The sequence below is a fragment of the Podarcis pityusensis genome (genome assembly GCF_964106645.2).
Source record: "Podarcis pityusensis genome assembly, chromosome: 9".
Taxonomy (NCBI): domain Eukaryota; kingdom Metazoa; phylum Chordata; class Lepidosauria; order Squamata; family Lacertidae; genus Podarcis; species Podarcis pityusensis.
Window position 1 is genome coordinate 17,114,087 of NC_138034.1, and position 12,218 is coordinate 17,126,304.

The 12,218-nt window shown below is 45.0% G+C and overlaps 1 protein-coding gene and 1 long non-coding RNA gene across 3 annotated transcripts in view; one reads left to right on the plus strand and one right to left on the minus strand.

The window, feature by feature from the left end:
* Positions 1-6,787: 6,787 nt before the first annotated feature.
* LOC308484948 lies at positions 6,788-10,543 on the minus strand. Its single transcript, XR_013990205.1, has 2 exons — positions 9,255-10,543; positions 6,788-8,187 (listed from the first exon to the last, which is right to left on the minus strand). It is a non-coding gene; the product is annotated as an uncharacterized lncRNA (long non-coding RNA).
* Positions 10,544-11,335: 792 nt separating this feature from the next.
* FRYL (FRY like transcription coactivator) overlaps positions 11,336-12,218 on the plus strand; it is a 145,038-nt gene continuing 144,155 nt past the window's right edge. For both annotated transcript variants that reach the window (XM_081019735.1, XM_081019736.1), the window contains exon 1: positions 11,336-11,651. The gene's annotated coding sequence lies outside the window, so the exon portion shown is untranslated. The remainder of the gene's footprint in view (positions 11,652-12,218) is intronic.

Here is a 12,218-nt window from a genome sequence, read left to right on the forward strand (position 1 = left end):
CTGACTTGAGTAACATTTTGACTTCGTAGAGCTGCAGTTTTTAACAACTTGCTGTTTTTGCAGCATTAGGAGTCCCACAGCACTTTTTAAAGGGAAGGGTGCCCTTGCACATGTGCAGAGTGCCTAGTCTCTCTAAAAAACCCCAACTCAATAATTCCTCTGCACATCTGTGGACAAGCAAAGTGCTTCTGTGTATGAGGGCATAAGTATGATTTTTACCTCTTACTAAGAAATAAACCACAACATGGGCATGGGCATAGCTGGAGAGAGGGGCAGCTGCCAACCAATCAAATCAATAAAAATACTGAGGTTCTGCCCCCCCTTATCATGAAGGCTGCCCCCCCAACAGAAATCCTGGCTACATCCAAGACCATGTGAAATAAATTTTTGAATTCATGTATTGTCTACACCTACATACCTGTCGCAGACCTAGACACCTAGACACACAAAAACTTTGTAGAGGTGAGAAAAACTTGCTTCTGGCTTGCGTGCAATTTCCTAACAGCATCCGTTTCACTTCCTTATACAAAACACTTTTCCCCATACATTAAAAGAACAAAGTATTCCAACCAATAGATGGAAAAAAATGATTGTTCAATTTGAGCCAGGGCACATCAGAACACATTTGCAATGCATGGCTCAGTCCTCAAAATGTGAAGTAATAATCTCTGTTCATGTGTAGAGTTCATCATACCAGACTAAAATCCATACTCTGTAATTGCATGTGGCCCAGAACTACCTGACCTGCCCAGCCAGTAGCTGTTGCAGCTTTTAAGGAGTAAATGTACAGAAATGGTTAACACAGTTTATTGCAACACATATGCAAGCTGTTGACTTATGTCTCCTCCCAGTTCCCAAATTAAAAGCAGCAAAATGATTAAACAATATTTATTATAGAAAGAGACTCACTGTTGTTTCTTTGTTTGCTCACTTGCTCTATTGTAAGGTAACAAATCGAATACTGAACTAAATAACAAAGTAGGACACCCTCACTGTTGCTTCTCTGGCCTTTGGTGAAACAGATTTGACTATGCTCAAAACCAGTATAGTATTCTGATAGGCTAATGCTGCTACTACATTGGTCTGCTTTGTAAGCAGCTCTGACTCTTCCCAAATCTGCTACAGTGTGTGTGTTAGAAAGCCTCATAACAACAGCTGGAGTAGGAGCGTTCCTACCAGGGCTGACTTTCCAGCAGCCCAATCATTCACATGGTTTTTCTTGCTTAAAGCACATGGGAAGGACTTCATGGCCAGAGCTATACTTTTGTATTAGGATTGGCTGAGTGGTGCAGAGAGCAGGCGAATGACAGAAATGCCTCTAAATTCAAGGAAGTATAAAATGTGTATGAGACAAGAAAGGGCTTGAGCCAAGTAGCGTCAGTGGAGCAGCCGTCATCGGCCTTAATGAACTTAATGAGATTTACTTTAGCTAGATACGTAGAGGACCGCATTGTTGGACATTTGGTGCTTGTTTTTCTTCTCAGTTCAAAATGAAATATCCAACATGAAGAATTCAAAGCATGTTTGCTATATTCAGATTACATGATTTGCTAGAGAGACAGGAAAGAGAAGTTATAATTGGACAAAATATATACAAAATAAAAAATAAAAAAATTGTCCAGTAGTACCTTAAAGGTAAAGGTACCCCTGCCCATACGGGCCAGTCTTGACAGACTCTAGGGTTGTGCGCTCATCTCACTCTATAGGCCGGGAGCCAGCGCTGTCTGCAGACACTTCTGGGTCATGTGGCCAGCGTGACAAGCTGCATCTGGCGAACCAGCACAGCACACGGAACGCTGTTTACCTTCCCGCTGGTAAGCGGTCCCTATTTATCTACTTGCACCCGGGGGTGCTTTCGAACTGCTAGGTTGGCAGGCGCTGGGACCGAACGACGGGAGCACACCCCGCCGCAGGGATTCGAACCGCCGACCATGCGATCGGCAAGTCCTAGGCGCTGAGGTTTTACCCACAGCGCCACCCGCGTCCCGTTCCAGTAGTACCTTAGAGACCAACTAAGTTTGTTCTTGGTATAAGCTTTTGTGCGCATGCACACTTCTTCAGATACTTCAGCAGATGGTATCTGAAGAAGTGTGCATGCACAAGAAAGCTTATACAGTACTAAGAACAAACCTAGTTGGTCTCTAAGGTGCTACTGGACAATTTTTTATTTTTTTATTTTTTGTATTTATTTCGACTGCATCAGACCAACACAGCTACCTACCTGAATCTTGTTAGAAGGCATAGCAAAAGGGAAAAGCATTTATTTTTTATGTAATAATGTTTGGGCAGTGGGTTCTCTTACACTATGGTGATTTTAGCTGAGCTTACTTCAAAATAAACATGTTTCACACAGATAATAAGTGGGGCCTAACATTCACATCTTTTCTAGTACTGTACGTGCAGAGTCATCTGGAAAATCATAGCATGGTTAGGTGGAGCTCAAGTACCATGAAGCAATTATTATTATTATTATTCTAACTGAAAGCAGCTAGAAACTGCAGCACACTTGCTCGTTCAACACAAGACACATTAATGAAGTCAGAACAGGGTCGGGCAGAGTTTCAGAGGGCTAGGACTGGCAAATTTGCAATCTAGATGAGGTCAAGTTTATAGGAAACAACCTGACTACACACCAGTTGTTGACCCCTCTGATTTTTCACTGAGGCTCTGGAACATGACCCCCTTTTGACTACACACTTCCAGCCCTTTTATCACGGATTCCTGAAACACTGGTTTTGCCTGTGCAGATGCTTCTTGCCCACTTGGGACTGGAAGCTAGCTCTCCTTAGTCCAATAACCTAACCATCTTGTGGCTGAGACTTGTGAAGGCCTGACACGAACTTCCACAGGTTTGATATTGTTATGTACTAACCTTGGATCCTAGAACAATAGGCAAGCAGGATCGTAGAATGCAACAACTGATTTGCTTGCAGGAGAAGACCAATCAGGCTCCAGGAAGAAGTTAATCAGCCTATTAGGCTGGTAGGATCGTAAATGCAACAACTGATTGGCCTGCAGGAAAAGACCAATCAGGCTCCAGGAGGGAAGCAGAATCAGCCAATCAGACGGGACTCATTGTGTAACTAATGTACATAAAAGCATGAGGTTTGGGGGGCAATTCAATCCCTTTTACAAGCTGCAGTAAAGAGCATGAAATCACTACAGGACTCTGAGTACATTTCAGATAGCATGCAGATGAGGTAGGTCAAGGAAATGAGACAATCTACTGACTACGGATCACGCCACCTATGTGGATCAGAGTCACATACACCCTAGAATACATTTACTCATTGTATAGATGAAGAATACCATCAGATTACTTACGCAAGCCAACAGGTACATACATGGCTGTTGCAGCTCGGTCAGGCAAGAAGGTCCAGTGAGGAATTAATTATTGTCAAAAATACACCTACAAGTTTGGAGATGGCATGTCTGTCAGCCCTCTGTTTCTTGGCTATGTCTAGGTGTGTACCCGATGAGGCAGTTGCTTCAACGGGGAGGCTCCACCCCAAATATCGGCTTCCCCATCCGACCTGCGCACAAGCAGGCAAAGACTACACCTGCATGTAACTGGCTTCTGCTTCTCTCACTTCAATCCTCTCCTGGTCCTGGGATACAGTGGAGCAGAAGAGGTGGAGGCAGGAGGAGGTGTGGAAGCCCTTGACTCTACAACTGCCTGACCTCTCTCTCCCACCTCCTGCACCTGTTCTTCACTCTCCAATCCTGCAGCTTCTCCTGCCACTGGCTCTCATCTCCCAGCTGTCCCAGGTTTCCCCGGATCGCTGATCCCTTCTTCCAAGCCAAACTCCCTGTGCTCCCTCTGCAGTATCCAGCTAGTCCCTGACAATGGCAGAGCCCACAAGTGCCATGAACATTAGTGTTATGTACTGAAGTTCTCACCCTGGGCCAGCAGGGGAATACTGTAGATAGTTTTCACTCAGGTCCACATATGCAAATAAGGGATTGAAAGTGACGTTCAGTGATTGGATAGTTACAGGAAGTTGTTACAGTTGCGTTGTAGTAGAGCTCTATATAAGCAGGCTGGCTGAACCCTTCAGTTCAGTTCTGTTCTGGCCTGTGAATAAACAAGAGCTGTTTGAAGAATCGCTGTGTTGTCTGATATGTTCACCCACAACTTTACAATTAGTGTGGGTGAGGGGAAAGACAGCTTATAGCAGATGAACAAAAAAGTAGACAGCAGATAGCACAGAGAAATGCACAAGAACTCAGCATCACTGGCTGAAGCTGGTACCCGCTGTGCTGTTGCTAGGCCACCAGCCAAGGGGAGGCTAGATGGCACAGGACATGGAAACAGCCCTGAAGATTACCCAGCTCCTTCTACAGTTGCCCTAGCCATTGATGAAAGTGCCTGGAGCAAGAACTGCTGCCAACCTGGCTGCTTTTCCTGCTCACCTCCACTGCTACCATCCCAATTTGAGCCAAGTGGCCTAGAGGACTGCTCACTGCTCCCATCTTGCATCTTATGGTCCTACCCATCCCACCCCCACCCCCACTCTAGTCTGGCAGCCAGCCCATATAGCTCCCCAAATTCCCCAAGACAAAACTAAGATATAGAAACGGCAAAAGGCATGCAGTTACAAAAGCTGAAAGCGACATGGCTTTGGTAAAAGTGCGTGATTGCGAAAGTCATGCAGGTCCATTAATCCTGCAGGTTGTAGAACTCTTGATTTGTGGGCAAAAGACTTGAATGCATAAGTGGATTTGTCCCTACAAGTGACTGACAACCAGCTTGGGATTCCACCCTTGGCGTGGCATGTTCACGATGAGGACAGCAGCAGTACATTCTGTGCTCAGCTTAGTCCATTGTCCAAGTCACACTATTGGCAAAACAACAGCCCATTCCACTTTTGAGCGAGCTGTGTTGATTCTGAGTTCCACAATGTACCCCACCCATGAAAAAATGTGAAAACGACCCAATATTATGTTGTTATATATCCCTCTTGCCATCCTGAATTTTGGCTGCTGCCTCTGGGTAAATGCAAGGGGGACACTTAACTGCTCCATAAGATATTTTATTTTAAAATGTTGATCTGGTCACTGTGGGGGCAGCAGCCTCCTGTGGCCTTTGTGGTGAATACAATAGGCATGCTGTTCTAAGACCAAAACACCACATAGTAGGATTCAGATCACTCACAAGGCAACCAAATTAGTACACTGGTTATGACTGCCAGATTTTCCTGATTTACAAGTGCCAAGTTTTCCTCCACAGCAATTGAAAAGCTCTCCTTTCAGAATTTTGTGAAGACTTTGAAAGTTTCCTCCAGCATGAATGCCATTTTGTTTGCTAGTAGGAAAATAATTCTACATTATGGTGCAGAACACAATAAACTTTCCAAACAATAAATTAATGGATTCATTGATATAAAGGCATATCAATCCAGCTGGATTCTTAAATATCATTGGAAAGTTTTCTCCTAGCATGGAAACTGGAACATATATGGAAGATATAAAGTCAAAGGAAGCCATATAACTCATGTTATAGCTTATTCTATGGTGGTAAAGGCAATGTAGAAGCAGTATTTCTCTGCCAATATTGCATTGTCATCAATGCTGTCCAGGAGAACATTTCTTTTACAGGAAGTCCCTGGCCTTCTCCAGTCTGAGCAACAAAATGATAAAAGGGGCTAGTGTGACTTGTTCATCAACTATTTTGTGGATACTGGAAATTTACATCAATACAGTTGCTCACATCTGTAGGAACCTGGACTCCATTGCATGTAGTTAACATGCTCAGAGCACCTAGTCCTATATTGTGGGATGGCTTTCATTTGTTGAGGCTTGATGGCATGTATCAGGTACTTAGAAAAGTGTAGCCAACTACTTATTTGCTCTCCTGGGTATTATTATCAAGAAGGGGAGGAATAAAAAATTATTTAAAAAATAATAATATCAAGAAGGGGAGGATTGACTGGCTAGGTCCAGCAAATTATAAATGTCCCTTTCAAAGCAAGCAAATCTACTCCTTCTCACAGTAAAACAGTTTTGGATCTAATGCAATAAGGAACTAGTTATAATATCCAATGTCAGATTTTACAGAGCACCTATAAATAGTATGAGAAAGAAAACTGCAGGCAGATGTGGTTGATATGAACATGACTCAAGAATTTCCAAAATAGTTTTAACATGCTAACTGTGAAACAAGCATCCATTGCTAAGATCCTTCTGTTATGTTTTATTAAGTGGAAGTCTTCTGCTGCAAGTCTGAAAGCACTAAGTCAAGAGTGGATCTGTTTAAGTAAATGGTGTTACTCTCCATACTGATTCCATTATATGTGATGACTGTAGCACTATAAGGGTTAAAGCAGCATGGTGAAATTATTTCTTCTATGCAGCTATCAAAAGAACTTTAAGGGCCTGGACTTTGTAGCCCTAGGAACATCTGGATATTTTGGAATCAGAAAACTGATTTGTTGGAAAGATCAGTCCCCTGTACATTCCAATAATACTAGATACTATAAATAGTTTTGATAAGAGCATGAAAAGCACCCACATGGTAGCAAATCATGATGAAAAAGTACAAAACTTGTGAGGTTCCCTTGTGAGAAATTGTATAAGAAAAATATTTCAAAAGCATTTTCTCAAAACCCTGAAGTTCCTGCAAACCTACAGCTGAAGCCTGGGAAATTCAGTAGTTTATCTCAGTGAAACAATGTGAATAATTTCTGGCAAAGGACAATATCTGCATATTTGACATTATCTTGGCAAAACACGCAGAAAAAGAAGCAACCCCCCTGCTTTTATTTAAGGAAAGGAAATGTTTCCATACTTTGAAGTATATGGCAGTCTTTATTTTAATTATAGCAGGGGCATAGAGATGCTTGGAGAACAACCAATATGTGCTTAGCTCAAGACCAGAGGGGGAACAAAGTGAACAGAAACAATTTAAACATAATCACAGGAATGCAAGCTGCACCTTAGCATTCTTGATGACCCCGCCATGCAGTGCCAGCACCCCCTCCTTGTCCAGAAATGGAAGGAACTGGCCAATCTGGAGCACAGGCATGTTGCTGACAAACTTTCTCAACATTTGTTTATTTAATTGCATTTATATGCCACCTTTCTCCCAAAGAGATGAATGTGGCATACATGGTTCTCTTCCTCCCCACTGCACCCTCACAAGAAGCCTGTGGGGTAGGTTAGTGTCAGGAATGAGCCAGCTCAAAGTGAGGGTTTGCAGCCAAATGCAGAAAGCAGCCAAAAGGGAGGCTTTGATGTTAGTCAGGCAGGAGATAGCCAGCAGTTGCAGACTTTGGCTTTTCCTGACCTTGATGAGCCAGATGGTAAGGCAGTAGCTGAGAGCAGGCTGGAACACAGCCAAAGCTTGATGGAAGCACAATCAGACGCAAACAAACCCCTCTTAGACCTGGAAGAGGTTGGATCTGATCTAATAAGTCCATAGAGTCGGTGAATGGGGGTGTTGTTAGATCAGAAGCAAAACAAGAAACATCAGAGTCGTAAGTTCAATATCTGTTGGAGATGCCGGAAGAACTCTTCAGAAGGGTCATCTTGAGTAATGGCGCCGGAGGCTTCGTTAGAGCCGTCCGGAGCTATCTGTTTGTTTCTGCAATAAATCCTCCTTTTTCATTATCTACGCTTACTGTGTTATCAAGCTGGGAACCTGACAGTTAGGCTCAGAGACAGTGACTGGCTCAAGGTCACCCAGTGAGTTTAATAGCTGAGCAGGGATTTGAACCATGGCCTCCCAGGTCCTAGTCCAACACTCTAACCACTACACCACACTGGCTCTCGAAATACAAATTTTAGGTTCTACCTTGATTTGAACTCAGATCGCTGGATTCAGAGTCCAGAGTGCGAACCACTATACCATAGGACCACACGCACAAGAGATACATCTCACCCTCAGCACCACCCGTTCTCCCAAAATGTGAGCCCCATTCTTAGAAATGGCCCTGCAATGAATCACCTTGAGTCTCTTGAGCAAGCATGTTTTTTTGTGGGGGTTTTTGCCACCTGCACCTTAGTTAGAACAAGGATATTTCCTTTCGAGCATGTAATTCCATCAATAAATATAGCTTTCTTACTTTCCTAACCTCACTTAAACCAACCTCCAGGTATACTCCTCCAACAGGGATCCAATGTTCTGTTTAGCTTCTGTGAGCATGTTAACTCCGAACACCAATAGGAGATCCACGTAGATCCTGATTTCTAAAAAATTTAACACCAAATAATGAATGTTGGGTACTCTTAAGTTTTGATGCATAAGTTCTCAGAGCAAAACCGGTCATTTGAATTATTACTTACTATAGTGGTACCTCGGGTTACAGACGCTTCAGGTTACAGACGCTTCAGGTTACAGACTCTGCTAACCCAGAAATAGTACCTCAGGTTAATAACTTTGCTTCAGGATGAGAACAGAAATTGTGCGGTGGCAGCGCGAGGCCCCATTAGCTAAAGTGGTACCTCAGGTTAAGAACAGTTTCAGGTTAAGAACGGACCTCCAGAACAAATTAAGTTCTTAACCCGAGGTACCACTGTACTTTGTTATTCGATTTGAACACCATACATTCAAATCAGGCTCAACATTATTTACCCTAAGTCCCACTAAAGTCAACTGGGCTTGCTTCTGAAAAGACATGTATAATTGCACTACACTGTAATGATTACTCTCTAGTTATTTGGGCTACAAACAAACAATTATTTGAGTATAGTAATGGAGCCACTTTTGAAACCTGCTCACTGTCGTCTGTGCAAAAGAACAATTCCTATCCAAAAATGAGCTCAGAGAAAACTGGTTCTGCAAGTTTGCTGCACAATCTCTCTGCACCGTATTGATGTGTTGAGACACCATGCAGTCATCTCCCACCTGATCCCTGAAGCATTAACAACTTTGAAAAAAAAATTGCAATCAAATTGTACAAACATTTGAGCTAATGTTTGCACATCTGATGGCTACTAAAAAATAATAATGAAGGTGACACCCTGCAGCACTGACATTAGCATTGGATGGGATATAAACAGCTATAATAATTATGACAGTTACTTCTCTAGGCAAATAAAATGGCCGACATGTAACTGCCATCAATTCTAGATCTGGGGAGCAATACGTGTAAGCTACTTTGTTGTTAACGCACCAACCATTGTGTATGTAAATACAAACTCCTCCACCCCTAGCTTTACCAGAATCACTGTTTCTATCAGAGTGATAAATTATTTATCAGCTCAACTGCCGCATCCGGTACTGCTGAATGTAGCCAAGTTTCTGTAATAATTACCACACATCTCTCACAAAGAAGCTTGTTTGCTGCCATCAGCAACTGTAATTCGTCAATTTTGTGGACGAGAGATCTGATGTTGGCCAGGAAGACGCTTGGCAGTGCTGGTCTGGTGGGTCTTTTTCGAAGCCGGGTTAACAGACCAGCTCTGCAACCACGTTTTTGCTTTCACTCTTTTCTCTTTCGCTTCCTTCAGCACTTCCCCCTCCCGTCGACAATCCATAGAGATCCTGGAGGTCTTACTATGCAGTTTGGTATACAGTGGGACCTTTGAAACTCTCTAGTTATCTCTATTTTTCTTGTGAGCCCGATGTTTACCAGTTTTGTGCGTGAGTAGGTGAGGTATTGGGAGCTCAGAGCCGCAGCTTATGAGCGCGCCGCCATCTTGGAACTGAATGCCTGAAACTTGGGAAGAGAAAGTAAGATTGATGACTGAAATCTGTGTTGAATTGCTGGCAAGTACATCAGTTAATTCTGTGGCAGGCAGACACAAATCACCCCACATGAAAAGGTATGTTACAACTGTTGCAAATGTTTTGTGTGTGCAGTCTTACATACAATACTAGGTGAGCAGCATCCCAGATGGAAAAAGGGGTGTGACAATCAGCAGCATCTAGCAAAACATCACCATACATGTAAGAAAATTCCCCACCCACACAATGTGCTACCATTGCACATTTTCCAGTGAATTCCAGAATGTGAACCACTGATATTGGGTCTACACTTAACTGTTGCCACTCCAATTGAGGCCTTCTCCAGCAGAATTACAGCCTGAAGCTGTATGGTGGACTTGAATCTACTTTCCCTTCAGCAATGGGAACTTCCGCTACCTTCCCCAATGTAATTCAGGCAGCATTTTTTGATACTCAGCAGAACTTCACAGCTGCCCAATGACACACCCAAAAGTATTTTAAATGGTTTGTCTTCACCACTTGCCAAAGGCAGAGAAATGGAAGACCAGTAATGAAAATGGTGGATAACTTTCAGGGCAGCAAGCACATCCACCAACAATTATTAAGGAAAAGTTGAAATGGGAAAGTAGAAAAACTTTTTTTTTCAGGCTTAAGTCACTCCTAGCAATTCCTATGATGATGGTGCAATGCTACAGCACACCACAATCACCAGTACACAGATAGCAGAATAACCTCAGCTCTGGAAAAGCATGAAATGAACAGGCAGAAATAATAGGTGGGGTACAGATTAGCCTTTGTGGGTGCTTCTAGATGGATTATAGGATTGGTGTTCCTCATGCATGGACATTTTCTGCACATGGGATCATAGTCCTAAAAGTGACAGACTGATATTTATTTATACCAACCAATATTTACTGATGCTATTGTATTATTATTTTTTAAAATAATAATACATGGTCGTGTGTGTGTGTGTGTGTGTGTGTGTGTGTTTTAATGAAAGTGCAGCATAGCAATATTTAAATGAATAGTTTTAAATATTAAGCTCTTGTCTGCAAGCAACTTGCATCAAGCGGCACACGCAAAAACCAATGTTGCTCAGCTGCAGGAGAAAAGCAGAATGTCTGTGCAGACGGGTCCAAGGCACAATCAACAAGTGGGATATAAATCCCTAAATCTAAATTATGTGAAATTTAAAGCATTTTAAACCCCCTGAAGGAACAGCGCCACCTTTCTCATTTAAAATGGAACAGAGATTTGGCCCACGAGGAAAAACCCCACGAGGGGAGATTTAAAGGGCCCAAAAAAACCCTGAATTCTCCGCATCAACGTTGAACAGCTGGGCGGTCTTTCTCAGCCCTCTCGGGGCTCCCGAGGACAGAACAAAGATTGATGTCCACCTTGACCACTCCCAGAGAGAGGAAGCGACTTCTTCGCACCAATAAGCGTGTGGGGAGGGCGGAGCTTTGACCACCTCGGCGTGCCGATTGGCCGGACAGCCTTGGCACATAGGCTTGGAGCGGGGGCCTTACCGCCGAAGTAGCCACTGAGGATGAAGGCGGGAGGCGGGCACGGGAGAGCGACGCTTCGCTTGGCCAACGAGCCGCCGGGATGCCTGTTCCTGTTTGAGAGGAACGTGCCAATGAGGGTGGCGTTAGGGCGGGGAGAAAGAAGGAGCTGGGTTTTGCGAGTTATCGAGAGAGAGAGAGAGAGGGGAGAGTCGGGATAATAAAGGCGGCGGGAGGCGGCGGCGATTGGAGCCGTTCTGAGCGGCCACTGTCGGGCGGAATCCTTTTCAAAGCGGCCGCGCGGAGGGCGGAGCGGGCGGGCCAGGCGTCGCCGTGACGGGAGGGCGGGGATGGTCGCCGACGGGATGAAGTAGAGCTGCTTCGGGGCGGCGGCGGCGAAAACGTCCGGGCTGCTTCTGAAACCTCCGCCAACCGGGGCGAGGAGAAAGCGCCTCAGGAGCGTCGCCACCACTAAGCAGGTATGGAAACCTGAGGAGCCGAGAGAGAGAGAGAGAGAGAGATTGTGGTTTGAGCGCCATTCGCGAGGGGTTCTGTGGCGGCGGCGGTTTCCCGGTCCCAACGGAAACGGAGCCGCCGCCGCGAGACCCTCTCTGGAAACGAGGCCGGGCGCGCGCGCGAGCAACGGCTTCTTTCCCTCAGGCTGCTGCTGTGAGGCGCTTTTGTTTATAGCCGAGGGGCGTGTGTGTGTGTGTGTGTGTGCGCGCGCGCGCGCGCGCGTGCGTGCGTTCTTAGCGGCGGTTCTCCTCCTTCCACCCGCGGGAAACCGAGGAAGAAGGGAGACCGCGGGTTCTCGATCTCCCGCCCTTTCTTTCCCAGAGCAGGTAGCGGGTTCGTCGGGCGTTTCGCGGAGGAGAAAGCGCAGCTGCTAGGAGGAGAGCGGGGAGGCCGGGCCGGGGGAGGGGGTCGACCGCAGCGAGGCTTCGGGAGCTGCCTGCCTGCCCGGGAGGGAGCTCCTTTCTTTCTTTTTTCTTTCTTTCATCCTCCCTTCCCCTCCCGCGAGGGAGGCACCCACGCAGCCAACTTTC